We start from the raw sequence: 15709 nt of genomic DNA on the forward strand, positions 1-15709 counted from the left end.
CAGCAAGCTGGCAGGAATCTGGCAGGTAACTGGCAGGTAACTGGCAACGGGACCTGAGGGCTGAAGCAGAGTAGAACGGTGCAACAACATTGCTCGGGCACCTCCATTTTGGAGGAGGTGCCTTATATATGGTAAAGTCCTCCGGCCATTGGCCGGGGACTCCTTAGGACGGCGCGCGCGGCCCCTTTAAGAGGGAGGGAGGGCGCGCGAGCGCGCCCTAAGCACAGTGGCCGGGAAGGAGCGCGCGCTGCCAGCAGAGCGGGAGAGGGACGCCGGGCACGGAGCAGAGCGGTGAGGGGAACAGCGTCCCTGCCTAGCAGAGGGCAGGGACGCCGGCACTACAGTTCATACATTACCTGTCCCCGCCGATCGCCACCTAAAATAAAGTAAAAAATAAAAAACTACACCTATACTCACCTAGACACCTAAGTCCCCGAAGCCATCGACCTCCTGTAATAAAATATAAAATAATAAACCACAACCTTATCCTTACCCCTCCGTAGTAGTCCACGAGTGTCCCACGAAGATCTCCAGTTCAGAGCAGCCACATAGAATGTGACCGCTCTGAACCGCTGCCGCCGCTAGAATGACGGGGCCGTAAAGCAGCCCCGTCATTGCATAAGCGGGTTCACCGGAGTTCAGGCAGCGCTGCTCCGGTCAACTCCTTTACTGCCCTGCTGTATCGTGAGAAATTCCCACGGTACAGCAGTGCCGTAAAGGAGGTCTCCGGAGCTGCGCCGCCTGAATGCACTCCGGTGACCTCAGTCAGTGGCTCCCGCTGCCGGGAGCGGACGTGTTCCCGGCAGTGTGAACTTACAGCAGCCATGCACAGCTGTCACCATCTCCAGATGTGACAGCTGTGCATGGGAGATCAGCGCAGGAACGTGGACAGGTAACTATTTTTTTTTAGTAAACTAAGAATTTAATAAAATTGTGTGTTTTATTTCAAATAAATTATTTTTTTCTGGGTGTAGTGTGTTTTTTCTTTTTAACACTTTGTAGGTTAGTAATGGGGGTGTCTTATAGACACCCATCATTACTAACCTGGGCTTCATGGCAGCTGGTGCTGACATGAACCCCAGCCCTATTACCCCCTGCCACCGCACCAGGGCAGCGTGGAAGAGCGAGGCTAAGTGCCAGAATTGGCGCATCCTATGGATGCGCCATTTCTGGGGCGGCTGACGGCTGGTGTTTCTAGCCTGGGAGGGGGCCAATATTCATGGCACCCTTCCAGGGCTATTAATATCAGCCCCCAGCTGTCTGCCTAGCCTTTGCTAGCTATTAAAATAGGGGGGACCCCACGTCATTTTTTTGGGGGGGTTCCCCATTTTAATAGCTAGTAAAGGCTAGGTATTCAGCTGGGGGCTGATATTAGTAGTCTGGGAAGCTCCGTGGGTATTACCCCCTTCCCAGGCTTCAAACATCTTCCCCAGCCGTCTGCTTAACCTCCGCTAGAGACTAAAATTATGGGGGATCCCACGCCAATTTTTTTTTTAAATAAATCCTTTATTTTAACACTAAATGACATTTGAGTAGTTAATAAAGATGCAGTCCCTAAATTATTATTTATTTTTTAATTAATTTTTCCCAAAAATTTTGACGTGGGCTTTGCTATATTTTTGTATGCCAGCCAGGTACAGCATCCAGCTTCTATGAACGCACCATTTTCCGGGGTGGCTGCGGACTGCAATTTGCAGCGGGGGGGGGGGGCCCAGAAAGCTTGGGTCTCCCTGCGCTGCAGATTCCAGCCCCCAGCTGCCTAGTTGTACCTGGCTGGACACAAAAATAGGGCGAAGCTCCACGTATTTTTTTTTTTAAATATTTCATGAAATTCATGAAATAATAAAGAAAAAAAGGGCTTCCCTATATTGTTGTGCCCGGCCAGGTACAAATAGGCAGCTGGTGGTTGGGGGCAGCCCGTTCCTGCCTGCTGTACCTGGCTGGACACAAATATAGTGCAAAGCCCCACGTCAATTTTTTTTTAATTATTTCAGGAAATTCATGAAATAATTAAAAAAAAATTGATGTGGAGCTGCATCCTATATTTGTGTCCAGCCAGGTACAGCAGGCAGGAACGGGCTGCCCCCAACCACCAGCTGCCTATTTGTACCTGGCCGGACACAACGATATAGGGAAGCCCTTTTTTAAAAAAATTATTTCATGAAATAATTTAAAAAAAATTGACGTGGCGCTTCGCACTATATTTGGGTCCAGCCAGGTACAGCAGGCAGGAACGGGCTGCCCCCAACCACGAGCTGCCTATTTGTACCTGGCCGGACACAACAATATAGGGAAGCCCTTTTTTTCTTAATTATTTCATGAATTTCATGAAATAATTAAAAAAAAAATACGTGGGGCTTCGCCTTATTTTTGTGTCCAGCCAGGTACAACTAGGCAGCTGGGGGCTGGAATCTGCAGCGCAGGGAGGCCCAAGCTTTCTGGGCCCCACCCGCTGCAAATTGCAGTCCGCAGCCGCCCCGGAAAATGGCGCGTTCATAGAAGCGCCATCTTCTGGCGCTGTACCCAACTCATCCAGGGCCCTGGTGCGGTGGCTCACTGGGTAATAAAGGGGTTAAGGCCAGCTTGGCATTATCAGCTGGCCCTAAGCCCGAAATTCATGGAGTCACGCCAATATTAGACATGACCACCATGAATTTCTAGTAAAGTATTTAAAAAAAACACAACACCCAGAATAAAGTCCTTTAATTGAAATAAAGACACAATTCTTTATTGTTCTAAATTAAACTATACTTACCATCACGCCCATTCCAGCTGAAGCCAACGATCTCCTGCAATAAAAGAAAAATAATAAACCAACCTCATCCTTACCTTCCCATGGATCCCACGACAGCTTCAGCTCTGCTACATCGAGATGACAGGCTGGACCGCAGCAGAACGCTGCCATCCAGCCTGTCATCCCGCAGACACTGAGAAGCGCAGGCATGCTTGCGCTCCTCAGTGTCTCTCTGTGACGGCATAAAGATGAGCCGAGTTCATGTCCAATGAACTCAGCTCACCTCATGCACGTCACTGACAGCGTGGGAAAATTCTCCTGCACTCAGCGCTTCAGCGTGAGAATTCTCCCACGCTGTCAGTGACGTACATGAAGTGAGCTGAGTTCATTGGACATGAGCTCACCTCATGCACGTCACTGACAGCGTGGGGAAATTCTCACGCTGAAGCGCTGAGTGCAGGAGAATTTTCCCACGCTGTCAGTGACGTGCATGAGGTGAGGTCATGTCCAATGAACTCGACTCACCTCATGCACGTCACTGACAGCGTGGGAAAATTCTCCTGCACTCAGCGCTTCAGCGTGAGAATTCTCCCACGCTGTCAGTGACGTGCATGAGGTGAGCCGAGTTCATTGTCGGCTCATCTGGATGCCGTCACAGAGAGACACTGAGGAGCGCAAGCAAGCCTGCGCTTCTCAGTGTCTGCGGGATGACAGGCTGGATGACAGCGTTCTGCTGCGGTCCAGCCTGTCATCTCGATGTAGCAGAGCTGGAGCCGTCGTGGGAACCATGGAAAGGTAAGGATGAGGTTGCTTTATTATTTTTCTTTTATTGCAGGAGATCGTTAGCTTCAGCTGGAATGGGCGTGACGGTAAGTATGGTTTAATTTAGAACAATAAAGAATTGTGCGTTTATTTCAATTAAAGGACTTTATTCTGGGTGTTTGTGTTTTTTTTTTAACTTTCACTATGGGGTTAGTAATGGGGGTGTCTTATAGACGCCTCTCCATTACTAACCTGGGCTTGATGTCAGCTGGCATTATAAGCTGACATCAACCCCAGCCCTATTACCCCACTGCCACCGCTACAGGGCAGTGGGAAGAGCGAGGCTAAGTGCTAGAATTGGGGCATCCTATGGATGCGCCATTTCTGGGGCGGCTGACGGCTGGTGTTTCTAGCCTGGGAGGGGGCCAATATTCATGGCTCCCTTCCTGGGCTATTAATATTAGCCCCCAGCTGTCTGCCTAGCCTTTGCTAGCTATTAAAATAGGGGGGACCCCACGTCATTTTTTTGGGGGGGGGTCCCCCATTTTAATAGCTAGTAAAGGCTAGGTATTCAGCTGGGGGCTGATATTAGTAGCCTGGGAAGCTTCGTGGGTATTACCCCCTTCCCAGGCTTCAAACATCTGCCCCAGCTGTCTGCTTAACCTCCGCTAGAGACTAAAATTAAGGGGAACCCCACGCCAATTTTTTTTAAAATAAATCCTTTACACTAAATGACAAGTACAGTAATCAACACTATCACTGTACTTCATATATATGTGACTGACATGTTTCTATCTATGTAATCTATGTATGATTCTCTATTCCTTCTATTCTAAATTGTCGGGTACAGATGCTGAATTGCCGGCCGGCTTTCTTAAAGAGACGGTGCATGAAAACACTATTATTTTTTTATATAAATCCTTTACACTAAATGACAAGTACAGTAACCAACACTGTCACTGTACTTCATATATATGTGACTGACATGTTTCTATCTATCTAATCTATGTGTGAAGCTCTATTCTGTCTGTTATAAATTGTCGGGTACCGCTGCTGAATTGCCGGCCGGCTTTTTTAAAGAGACGGTGCATGAAAACACTATTATTTTTTTAAATCCTTTACACTAAATGACAAGTACAGTAAGCAACACTGTCACTGTACTTCATATATATGTGACTGACATGTTTCTATCTATCTAATCTATGTGTGAAGCTCTATTCTTTCTGTTGTAAATTGTCGGGTACCGGTGTATGCGCTGATGAATTGCCGGCTTTTCGCATACATTCTACATTATTCTTAGTTGTTTTACTTCATGTAGAATTAACCTACAATGAAAGAAAGGGTTTATTTTCATTCCGATATTAGTGTCCCATTGACTTGCATTGGTTTCCGGTATCGGAATCGGCGATATCCGATACTTTTTGAGTATCGGTCCGATCCAATCCGATACGATATTTCCTGATATCGGAAGGTATCGCTTAACACTACTCGTGAATCATGCCATGGAGTTTCACCATCTGCTGTGAGGAAACACGTGGAAAACATATCCTTAATGGCGGAAACTATTGTCGTGTAGACGGCACAGATGGTTCTAGGAGGGTAATGGGCACATCCTGTATATCTTCAGAACCTAAATCCTCACAACATTCATACATGCGGGTAAAGTTGTGCAGGACCACACATGCCTTGATCACACCATTCACATTCTGTTTGCTAATTTGGAGGGCAGACATGAGCACCCGCCATTTAGCTCACTGAATGCCAAAGCACACTCAGCCATTCTGCGAGCACGAGACAGCTGATAATTGAAAACTCGCCTCTGGTGATGGAGTCTTCGATGGGGGTAGGGCTGCAACACATGGCGAGTTAATTGGAATGCCTCTTCAGCAACAAATACATATGGTGCTGGTTCAGCCCACGAACCTGGAAGAACACATGGAGTTGGGAAACTAAGATCATTATTTTTAATCCGCTGACCCATTACGGAAGTTTTGAAGATTCGAGAATCTCCTCTTCTCCCATAGGCCCCAATATCTACAATTATAAACATGTAGTTACTGTCAACTAATGCCAATGGTACTACAGAAAAATACTGTTTATAATTGTAATATTGGGAACCAGAGTTCGGTAGCTTCTTGATCCTAAAGTGTTTCCCATCAAAGGCTCCGATGCAGTAGGGAAACTGACTTTTCAGGTGAAAGCCATGTGCAATCCGCTCCCAGTCAGGTTGTGCAGGCTTCGGCATCACAACAGAATGTAGTCTGTCCCATATCTGGGCACATGTGTTCCTGACAATACCAGATATTGTTGACTTGCCCAGTAGGAATTCAAAATGAAGCGCCGAAAATGATACAACAGTAGATAGGAACCTATTTGAAAAAGGTAACAATGCATAATTAGAATGTGACGGAGAATGTTTTATCATAAAAAGACTTATGATGATGTAAAAAATTCAAAAAAGGAAGGGCAAAAAATAATTTAGGCACCATGTTAGAAATACTATAATAGGCATAGTCATAAATACACAAACAGTACAAAATTTAACAATTGTGGCTACACTTGCCAATAAAGACAGCCACAGACATTTACATCCACTATTGAAAAGCAAGGCCACATACAGTAGATGTCCCTACCTGTAAAGCATATAAACTGTTAAAGGGAACCTGTCAGCAGGATTTTGCTAAGTAAACTACCGACAGTGTCATGTTGGCGCCATTACACTGATTAATATGATACCTGAGGTGAAGAAATCCGTCTTGGGGTATATGCACATGGTCGGCATTGGCAGCGCTTTGAACGCAGCATACTTTATTCTGCGTCCAAAGCGCTGCACGCAGGTGAATCAGCATGCATTCATTGAACCATGCGGATTCACCACATCCTGTAATGGGTCTGGGAGGTGGAACCACAGAGCAACTATACAAAGGGGCAGTCCTTGTAAGGAAGCGGGTGTCACCCAGGGAAGGCGGGCAGGCAGTCACGGCTAGTGACGGGGACAGTCTCTGGGTAAGAGGGCAGGAGGTCACGGCAAGTGACGGGGACAGTCTCTTGACAGGCGGGTGGTCATGGCAAGTGATGGCTAAGCCTCCAGGTAGGCTAGCAGGCAGGTAGCGGGTGGACGCTCCCAGGTGAGCGGGCGAGAGTCTCTGGACAAGCGGGTGGTCACAGCAAGTGACGGCTGAGCCTCCAGGTAGGCAAGCAGGCAGGTAGCGGGTGGACGCTCCCAGGTGAGCGGGCGAGAGTCTCTGGACAAGCGGGTGGTCACAGCAAGTGACGGCAGAGCCTCCAGGTAGGCAAACAGGCAGGTAACAGGTGGACGCTCCTAGGTGAGCGGGCAAGAGTCTCTGGACGGGCAGGTGGTCACAGCACGTGACGGCAGAGCCTCCAGGTAGGCTAGCAGGCAGGTAGAAGGTGAGCGCTCCCAGGTGAGCGGGTAAGATTCTCTGGACAGGCAGGTGGTCACAGCACGTGACGGCAGAGCCTCCAGGTAGGCTAGCAGGCAGGTAGCAGGTGAGCGCTCCCAGGTGAGCGGGCAGACGGATCCATAGACAGACTGGCAGGGCTGGAAGGCAGACTGTCGGACCGCAGGAATAACAGCAGATAGACACGAGTCAGGCAGGTATCAGACAGGAAACTGGCAGGAAACTGGCAAGTAACTGGTAACGGGACCTGAGGGCTGAAGCAGAGTGATGAACTATGCTACAACATTGCTTGGGCACCTCCATTTTGGAGGAGGTGCCTTATATATGGAGAGATCCTCCGGCCATTGGCCGGGGACTCCTTAGGGCGCCCTAAGCACAGTGGCCGGGAAGGAGCGCGCGCTGCCAGCAGAGCGGGAGGAAGACGCCGGGCACGGAGCGGAGAGATGAGGGGAACAGTGTCCCTGCCTAGCAGGAGGCAGGGACGCCGACGCTACAGTCCCCCCCCCTTTAGGCCCCCCCTTCTTTAGGCCAGACAGAAATTTATCAAGGATGAGAGGGGCATGATGTTCTCCCGGGGCTCCCACATTCTCTCCTCAGGACCAAGCCCCTTCCAATCTACTAGAAAAAAGGTCTTTCCTCTTACCCTTTTGGTGGCCAGAATGTTCTCTACCTCAAACTCATTTTCAGCGGAAACCGGAGCAGGAGGCGTACCTGTAGACTTGGAAAAAGAGTTAAGTACCACGGGTTTGAGGAGAGATACATGGAAGGAGTTAGGGATCCGCAAGTTGGCCGGGAGTTTCAATTTATAGGCCACCGGGTTGATCTGTTTGATAACCTCCAGTGGGCGGATGAACCGAGGCCCTAACCTGTAGGAAGGAACCTTGAGCCGGATATACTTGGACGAGAGCCAAACTTTATCTCCAGGACGGAATTGTGGAGGATCCAGGCGTCTTTTGTCAGCGTGTTTTTTCATCCGCTCGGACGACTGAAGAAGTGCGGATCGGGTACTCTCCCAAATGGAGGAAAATTCGCTAACGAGGGATTCCGCAGCCGGATTGTCCACCGAGGTGGAGACGGGAAATGGGATCCGAGGATGCTGACCGAAGACTACAAAAAACGGGGATTTGGAGGACGATTCGCTCTCGTGGTTATTGTAAGAGAATTCGGCCCATGGTAGGAGATCCACCCAGTCTGAATGGTGGGCATTAACGAAGTGCCGGAGGTAACTGGTCAGGATCTGATTGATCCTTTCCACTTGACCATTGGACTGTGGGTGGTAAGCGGAGGAGAAGTCCAGGGTGACTTCTAGCAGCTTACATGTGGCTCTCCAGAAGCGTGAGGTGAACTGAACCCCACGATCCGACACGATGTGGAGAGGCAGACCATGGAGACGGAAGATGTAGCAGATAAAGTCTTTAGCCAGCTCGGGTGCAGACGGGAGGCCCGGCAGGGGAATGAAGTGAGCCATCTTGGAAAAGCGGTCAGCGACCACCCAAATGACCGTACAACCGGCAGAGACAGGTAGATCTGTAATAAAGTCCATAGCTATATGCTGCCAGGGGGCAGCAGGTACTGGAAGAGGAAAAAGGCGACTAGCTGGCAGGTGTCTTGGAACCTTGTTGCGGGCGCAGGACACACAGGCAGAAACAAAGTCTATTACGTCCTTGTGCAGGGTAGGCCACCAGTAGTGCCGGGTAATAAGCTGGAGGGTCTTTTTCTGACCGACGTGGCCAGCTAGCTTAGATGAGTGACCCCAGTGTAGGATCTTCTTCTCGTGATCAGGTACAGTTACGAACATCTTACCGGGAGGGAGACGATTTAGATTCACGGGAGCCACCTGCATTACTCTGGCGGGATCGATGATGTGTTTAGGTTCCTCCTCGAGATCAGACACCAGGAAGGATCGGGACAAGGCGTCAGCTTTGATGTTTTTGTCAGCCGGGCGAAAATGAAGAACGAAATCAAAGCGAGCAAAAAACAAGGACCACCGGGCTTGGCGCGGGTTAAGTCTCTGGGCACTCTGGAGGTAAGCCAAGTTCTTGTGGTCCGTGTAAATTATTACCGGGTGAAGAGCCCCCTCGAGCAGGTAACGCCACTCCTCCAATGCCAGCTTAATGGCCAATAACTCTCGGTCTCCTATAAAATAGTTGCGCTCAGAAGAGGAGAAGAGTTTGGAGAAGAAGCCGCAAGTTACCATTCTTCTGGAAGACGATTTTTGGGTAAGTACCGCTCCGGCTCCAGAGGAGGAGGCGTCAACTTCCAGGAAGAATTGCTTGTTGCCGTCCGGGCGATGCAGCACCGGGGCGGAAGAGAAAGCCTGTTTTAAGGAAAGAAAGGCTTCCTCTGCTTCGGGTGGCCATTCTCTGGGATTAGTGCCCTTATGGGTGAGCGCAGAGATTGGGGCAGTCCGGGAAGAGAAGTGCGGTATGAAGATGCGGTAGTAGTTGGCGAAGCCCAGGAACCGCTGAATAGCCTTCAACCCCTCTGGTCGAGGCCACTTCTCGATGGCAGACAGTTTCTCAGGATCCATTCGTAGGCCGGTCTGAGAAATTATGTAGCCCAAAAACGGAAGCGAGGTCTGCTCAAAGAGGCACTTCTCATATTTAGCGTAGAGGTGGTTCTGCCTGAGCCTGAGCAGGACCTGACGAACATCCCTCCGGTGAGTGAGAAGATCCGGAGAGAAGACCAAGATGTCGTCCAGGTACACCACTACACAGGAGTAGAGAAGGTCCCGGAAGATGTCATTGACCAACTCTTGAAAGACGGCGGGAGCGTTACAGAGACCAAAGGGCATTACCAGGTATTCATAGTGGCCATCCCGGGTGTTGAATGCCGTCTTCCATTCATCCCCCTGACGGATACGGATCAGGTTATAGGCCCCACGGAGGTCCAGCTTGGTGAAGATTCTAGACCCCCTCAGACGGTCAAATAATTCTGGAATGAGCGGAAGGGGGTATTTATTCTTCACCGTGATCTGGTTAAGGCCTCTATAGTCTATACAGGGACGGAGTGAGCCGTCCTTCTTTTTAACGAAGAAGAAGCCTGCTCCCGCCGGGGAGGTAGATTTCTGGATAAATCCCTGGGCCAGATTCTCCTCAATATATTCAGACATGGACCGGGTCTCAGCAGCGGACAAAGGGTAAATACGCCCACGGGGAGGAGTAGCGCCGGGTAACAGGTCGATTGGGCAGTCGTATGGTCTATGAGGGGGTAAAGTCTCTGCCTCCTTTTTATTAAAGACGTCCGCATAAGACCAATAGGGAATTGGAAGTCCAGGTAGATTAGCTGGGGTAGGAGAAGGACGGACAGGATGGACGGGAACTAAACAAGTCTTATGGCAGTCCTGTCCCAAGCGAAGGACTTCTCCGGTCTGCCAATCAAGCACGGGTGCATGTCTCTGAAGCCAAGGTAGGCCTAGCAAGAGGGCGTGAGAGAGTCCAGGCAGAACATGAAAGAAGATGCTCTCAGAGTGCAGCATTCCCACCTGCAGAGTAATGGATTCGGTGATGAGTTGGATGGGACGTGGTAAGAGGCCCCCATCCACGGCAGTGACAGATAAGGGTACAGCCAGAGGTTTGGTGGGAATGCGGTATTTTTCTACCAGGGACTGAGAAATGAGATTTCCGGCAGCTCCAGAGTCAAGTTGGGCTAGTTCAAAATAATGGTTCTCCCCGCAGATGATAGAGACCGACAGCAACAGAGATGGAGAGGGTTTATTCTTGTCTAGGACGACCTCTCTGAGCGATCCTAGACACAGGCGTTTCCCGACCTCTCCAGGCAGGTACGGATCCGGTGCTCCTTACTGCCACAGTAGAAGCAGCTCCCCTCAGCTCGGCGTAACTCTTGACGGGTTTTGACCATCTTGGTCTGGTTCGGATGAGTGCGCCTGGGGAGTAGCGGGAGAAGAGACAGGTTTCTGAAAGGTAGGGGCTAGACGTGGAAACCTCCTCTCACGGGTGACCTCTTTGGCGCGCTCCTGGAACCGGATGTCAATCCGGGTGGCAAGAGTTATTAAGTCGTCGAGAGTGGTAGGAATGTCCCGACCGGCAAGTTCATCTTTAATACGGCCGGACAGACCCTCCCAAAAGACAGACACCAGGGAGTCGTTATCCCAGGCCAGCTCCGAAGCAAGGGTACGGAACCGTATGGCATATTGGCCCACGGTGAGATTTCCTTTGAGGTCTTCCGTCCGGGTTCATCGAAGACTTTCCGGAAAGCCGTGAGAAAGGCTGGCAGTTCGGTCACCAGGGGTCTCCTCTCTCCCATAGAGGATTTAGCCAAGCCAGTGCCTTCCCCGTGAGATGGGACATGATGAAGGCTACTTTGGCCCGGTCGGAGATAAACTGGTGGGACAAGAGTTCAAAGTGCAAGGTGCACTGGTTTATGAAGCCCCGAGCTTGAGCGGGGTCGCCTCCGAAGCGAGGAGGTGCAGAAAGCCGGGGTCCGGGGCAGGATACCATGGTATTGGTGGGCAGCGGCGCTGCCGGGTTGCGAGTCATGACACTAGCGGTGGTTGCTGGTGGAGCAGTCAGAGTGTCCAGGCGAGATTTGACTTTCCGCAGGTGACTCAGGATGGACTCCTGTTGAGACCCCTGACGGGACAGTTCATGACATAGGTCCGAGAGCGAGGGAGCTTGGTTGCCACCGGATTCCATGGCCCGAGCAAACTTTAACGGGTCTGGGAGGTGGAACCACAGAGCAACTATACAAAGGGGCAGTCCTTGTAAGGAAGCGGGTGACACCCAGGGAAGGCAGGCAGGCAGTCACGGCTAGTGACGGGGACAGTCTCTGGGTAAGAGGGCAGGAGGTCACGGCAAGTGACGGGGACAGTCTCTTGACAGGCGGGTGGTCACGGCAAGTGATGGCTAAGCCTCCAGGTAGGCCAGCAGGCAGGTAGCGGGTGGACGCTCCCAGGTGAGCGGGCGAGAGTCTCTGGACAAGCGGGTGGTCACAGCAAGTGACGGCTGAGCCTCCAGGTAGGCAAGCAGGCAGGTAGCGGGTGGACGCTCCCAGGTGAGCGGGTGAGAGTCTCTGGACAAGCGGGTGGTCACAGCAAGTGACGGCTGAGCCTCACGGCAAGTGACGGGGACAGTCTCTTGACAGGCGGGTGGTCACGGCAAGTGATGGCTAAGCCTCCAGGTAGGCTAGCAGGCAGGTAACAGGTGGACGCTCCCAGGTGAGCGGGCAAGAGTCTCTGGACGGGCAGGTGGTCACAGCACGTGACGGCAGAGCCTCCAGGTAGGCTAGCGGGCAGGTAGAAGGTGACCGCTCCCAGGTGAGCGGGTAAGATTCTCTGGACAGGCAGGTGGTCACAGCACGTGACGGCAGAGCCTCCAGGTAGGCTAGCAGGCAGGTAGCTCCCAGGTGAGCGGGCAGACGGATCCATAGACAGACTGGCAGGGCTGGTAGGCAGACTGTCGGACTGCAGGAATAACAGCAGATAGACACGAGTTAGGCAGGTATCAGACACTAAACTGGCAGGAAACTGGCAGGTAACTGGTAACGGGACCTGAGGGCTGAAGCAGAGTGATGAACTATGCTACAACATTGCTCGGGCACCTCCATTTTGGAGGAGGTGCCTTATATATGGAGAGATCCTCCGGCCATTGGCCGGGGACTCCTTAGGACGGCGCGCGCGGCCCCTTTAAGAGAGGGGGAGCGCGCGCGCGCGCGTGCCCTAAGCACAGTGGCCGGGAAGGAGCGCGCGCTGCCAGCAGAGCGGGAGGAAGGCGCCGGGCACGGAGCGGAGAGGTGAGGGGAACAGCGTCCCTGCCTAGCAGGAGGCAGGGACGCCGACGCTACACATCCTATACATTGCAGTGATTTAATTTCTGTTGCAGAGGCTAGCATCTCCACAAGAGAAATTGACATACTGCGGTCTGGAGAGACGCGCCTCATGTTCGTGTCCGTGGGTGATCCGCAGGTGCACGGAGACGCATAGTGGCCCATCCACTATGCTGTAACATCTGATCTGACCGCTGCATATTGCATGCAGCACAAGTACACTGTTTGCAATCTGCAGCGATTACTGATCATGTGCACGTACTCTTGTAGTTCTTATGTAATCAGTGCTTGCAGTTTTGAGTTAATGTTATGCCCGTACTTGGGGGCGGGACTGTAGGGAGGGTCTAATTCTGGATGCTCTAGGCCAGATCAGAGACAGAGAGACAGTCAGAGACAGAGACAGCCAGAGAGAGAGAGACAGATAGAAAGCCAGAGAGAGAGACATCCAGAGAGAAAGACAGCCAGACAGAGACAGAGAGACAGCCAGAGGCAGAGAGACAACCAGAGACAGCCAGAGACAGAGAGACAGATAGACAGAAAGAGAGACAACCAGAGACAGGGAGACAACCAGAGACAGAGAGACAAACATATACAGAGAGAGAGAGACAGCCAGAGACAGAGACAGCTAGAGACAGACAGACCGCCAGTCAGAGAGAGAGAGAGAGAAACAGCCAGAGACAGTGACACGGCCAGAGACAGAGAGACAGTCACAGATTGACAGTCGGAGACAACCAGAGACAGAGAAACAGCCAGAGACAGACACAGCCAGAGAGAGACACAGCCAGAGAGAGACAGCCAGCCAGAGAGAGAGACAGCCAGCCAGAGAGAGACAGCCAGCCATAGTCTCTCTGTCTCTGGCTGTCTCTCTGTCTCTGATTGTATGTCCCTCTCGGGCTGTCTATCTGTCTCTCTCCCTCTCTGTCTGTCTGTCTCTCGCTGCCTCTCTGTCTCTGGCTGTATCTCTGTCTCTGTCTATCTATGTGGCTCTGGCTGTCTCTTTGTCTCTCTCTGGCTGTCTGTCTGTCTCTGACTGTCTCTTTTTCTCTCTCTCTCTTGCTGGCTTTCTCTCTCTTTGGCTGTCTACCTGTCTCTGTGTCTGTCTGTCTCTATGATGAGGAACACACTTGTGCTTCAGAGAGGCCTGTGAACTGGCCTTATCTTGCTGATCTGGCCTAGAGCACCAGGATAAGACCCTGCCTATAGTCCCGCCCCTGAGCACGGGCATATCATTAACTCAAAACTGCAAGCACTGATTACCCAAGAACTACTAGACAGATTTCTTCACCTCAGGTATCATTTATTCAGTGCAGCAGCCCCAACATGATAATGCCGGCAGTTTACTTAGCAAAATCCTGCTGACAGGTTCCGTTTCAAAAAATGCAAAAAATTTGGAACATAAATCACACAGTAGGCTGTGAACATGTGATAGGCCTGACATAACAATGTTTAAACACATTATTTAAAAAAAAACTTACCTTAGTGTGAAATCAAGGCGCTCCTCAGCAGAAATACTTCATCTCATGTTGGTATTCTGATATGTTATTCCCAGCCTCAGCATCTCCAACAGATGGCCAAATGTAGTTAGGTTCATCCGACAGTCTAGTGAAGTGACCTTTTGTGGCCCTTTTTGTGAGGAGTGGATGGATCCAGTGTCGACAGCACCTCCTCGGATCAGCTACAATTGGGTACGGCTTACCATACCGCCGAGATAACACCCAGTGGAAAAGGACTCACTCTGTAGTTTTGAAGGTCATATTGAATGTCATGATGCCCACAACTAAATAACCAAAACCAGCCTTCAGGGGTATTATTGAGGGAATATCGCAGCAAAATATATCTCCTCCCTGTGTGGTTCCTTGAAAAGTGTGTTTTATAGGGTTCTAAACAAGGAAACCAGTTGTTTCTTTGCTCGGAAATTGATTCTTAAAAAACTCCATTCCAGGTCAGATGGTGATGTTCCCATGACGGCGGCGGAGAAGGAGGCCCTACAAACTTTGGAGGATCTCCTCTTGGAACAAGCAACTCCTTCCGCAGGTGGGTTACCACAGGTTAGGACCCCCAAATCAACGAGGTTCCCTCCCTTGTCTATTTGTCCAGCAGTGGAGATTTTTGTTAACTTGGTTGCGGAGGATTTTAAAAAACTATCCACGCGGAGAAAATTTGACAACCTTACCTCCGCTCAGCGCCAAGCAATACATCAACTCCAATCACTCAAGGACACGGTAATTAAACCGGCAGACAAGGGAGGAAATATCGTCCTGTGGCCCCACCAGAAATATGAGAAGGAGGCCCTACGTCAGCTTAGAGATAAGGATACTTATTCTAGGTTGCCGTATAATCCTACGACCTCCTTCTTCGCTGCCTTACAAGGAATCCTGGCTCGGGCTTGCGAGCGGGTATTATAGATAAGAGGACTGTGGAGGCTCTAACTGTACGCTCCCCGAAAACAGCTACCTTCTACCTACTCCCCAAGATTCATAAGGACGCCGCCAGCCCTCCGGGACGCCCGATCGTATCAGGTTTGGGGGGTCTCTGTGGCCAGATTTCTCAATACGTTGATAGCCATCTGAGACCACTTGTTGAGTCCCTCCCATCTTATATTAAGGATACGGCAGACGTCCTTACTAGGGTCGACGGCTTTCTCTTGGAGTCAGGTATGATCATGGTCACGGCCGATGTAGAGAGTCTGTATACCTGCATCAGTCACGATCTAGGCCTTGCTTCTACTCGCCTCTTCCTTGGAACCTCCGACCTAGACGGCCCCTCACGCGAATTTATCCTCGAGCTCCTCCATTTTATCCTCTGCCATAATTACTTTCTTTTCAAGAATTCAGTGTACCTACAGCGATATGGCACGGCCATGGGTGCGGCCTCCGCGCCTTCGTATGCAAACCTCTTCCTTGGTGCATGGGAGAGGGAAATTTTTGGGGACGATGGTGTGCGGGGCGTTGGCCGGGTCGTGACATGGCTTAGGTACATCGATGACATCTTATTTTTCTGGTGGGGG

General features: G+C 50.9%; 1 pseudogene; it reads right to left on the reverse strand.

Moving 5' to 3' along the window:
* Positions 1–5058: 5058 nt before the first annotated feature.
* On the reverse strand, positions 5059–14468 carry LOC141173591 (uncharacterized; annotated as a pseudogene).
* Positions 14469–15709: the final 1241 nt, after the last annotated feature.

The sequence above is a fragment of the Phyllobates terribilis genome, unplaced genomic scaffold, assembly GCF_046119375.1.
Source record: "Phyllobates terribilis strain yellow unplaced genomic scaffold, ASM4611937v1 Scaffold_13__5_contigs__length_258822181, whole genome shotgun sequence".
Lineage (NCBI taxonomy): Eukaryota > Metazoa > Chordata > Amphibia > Anura > Dendrobatidae > Phyllobates > Phyllobates terribilis.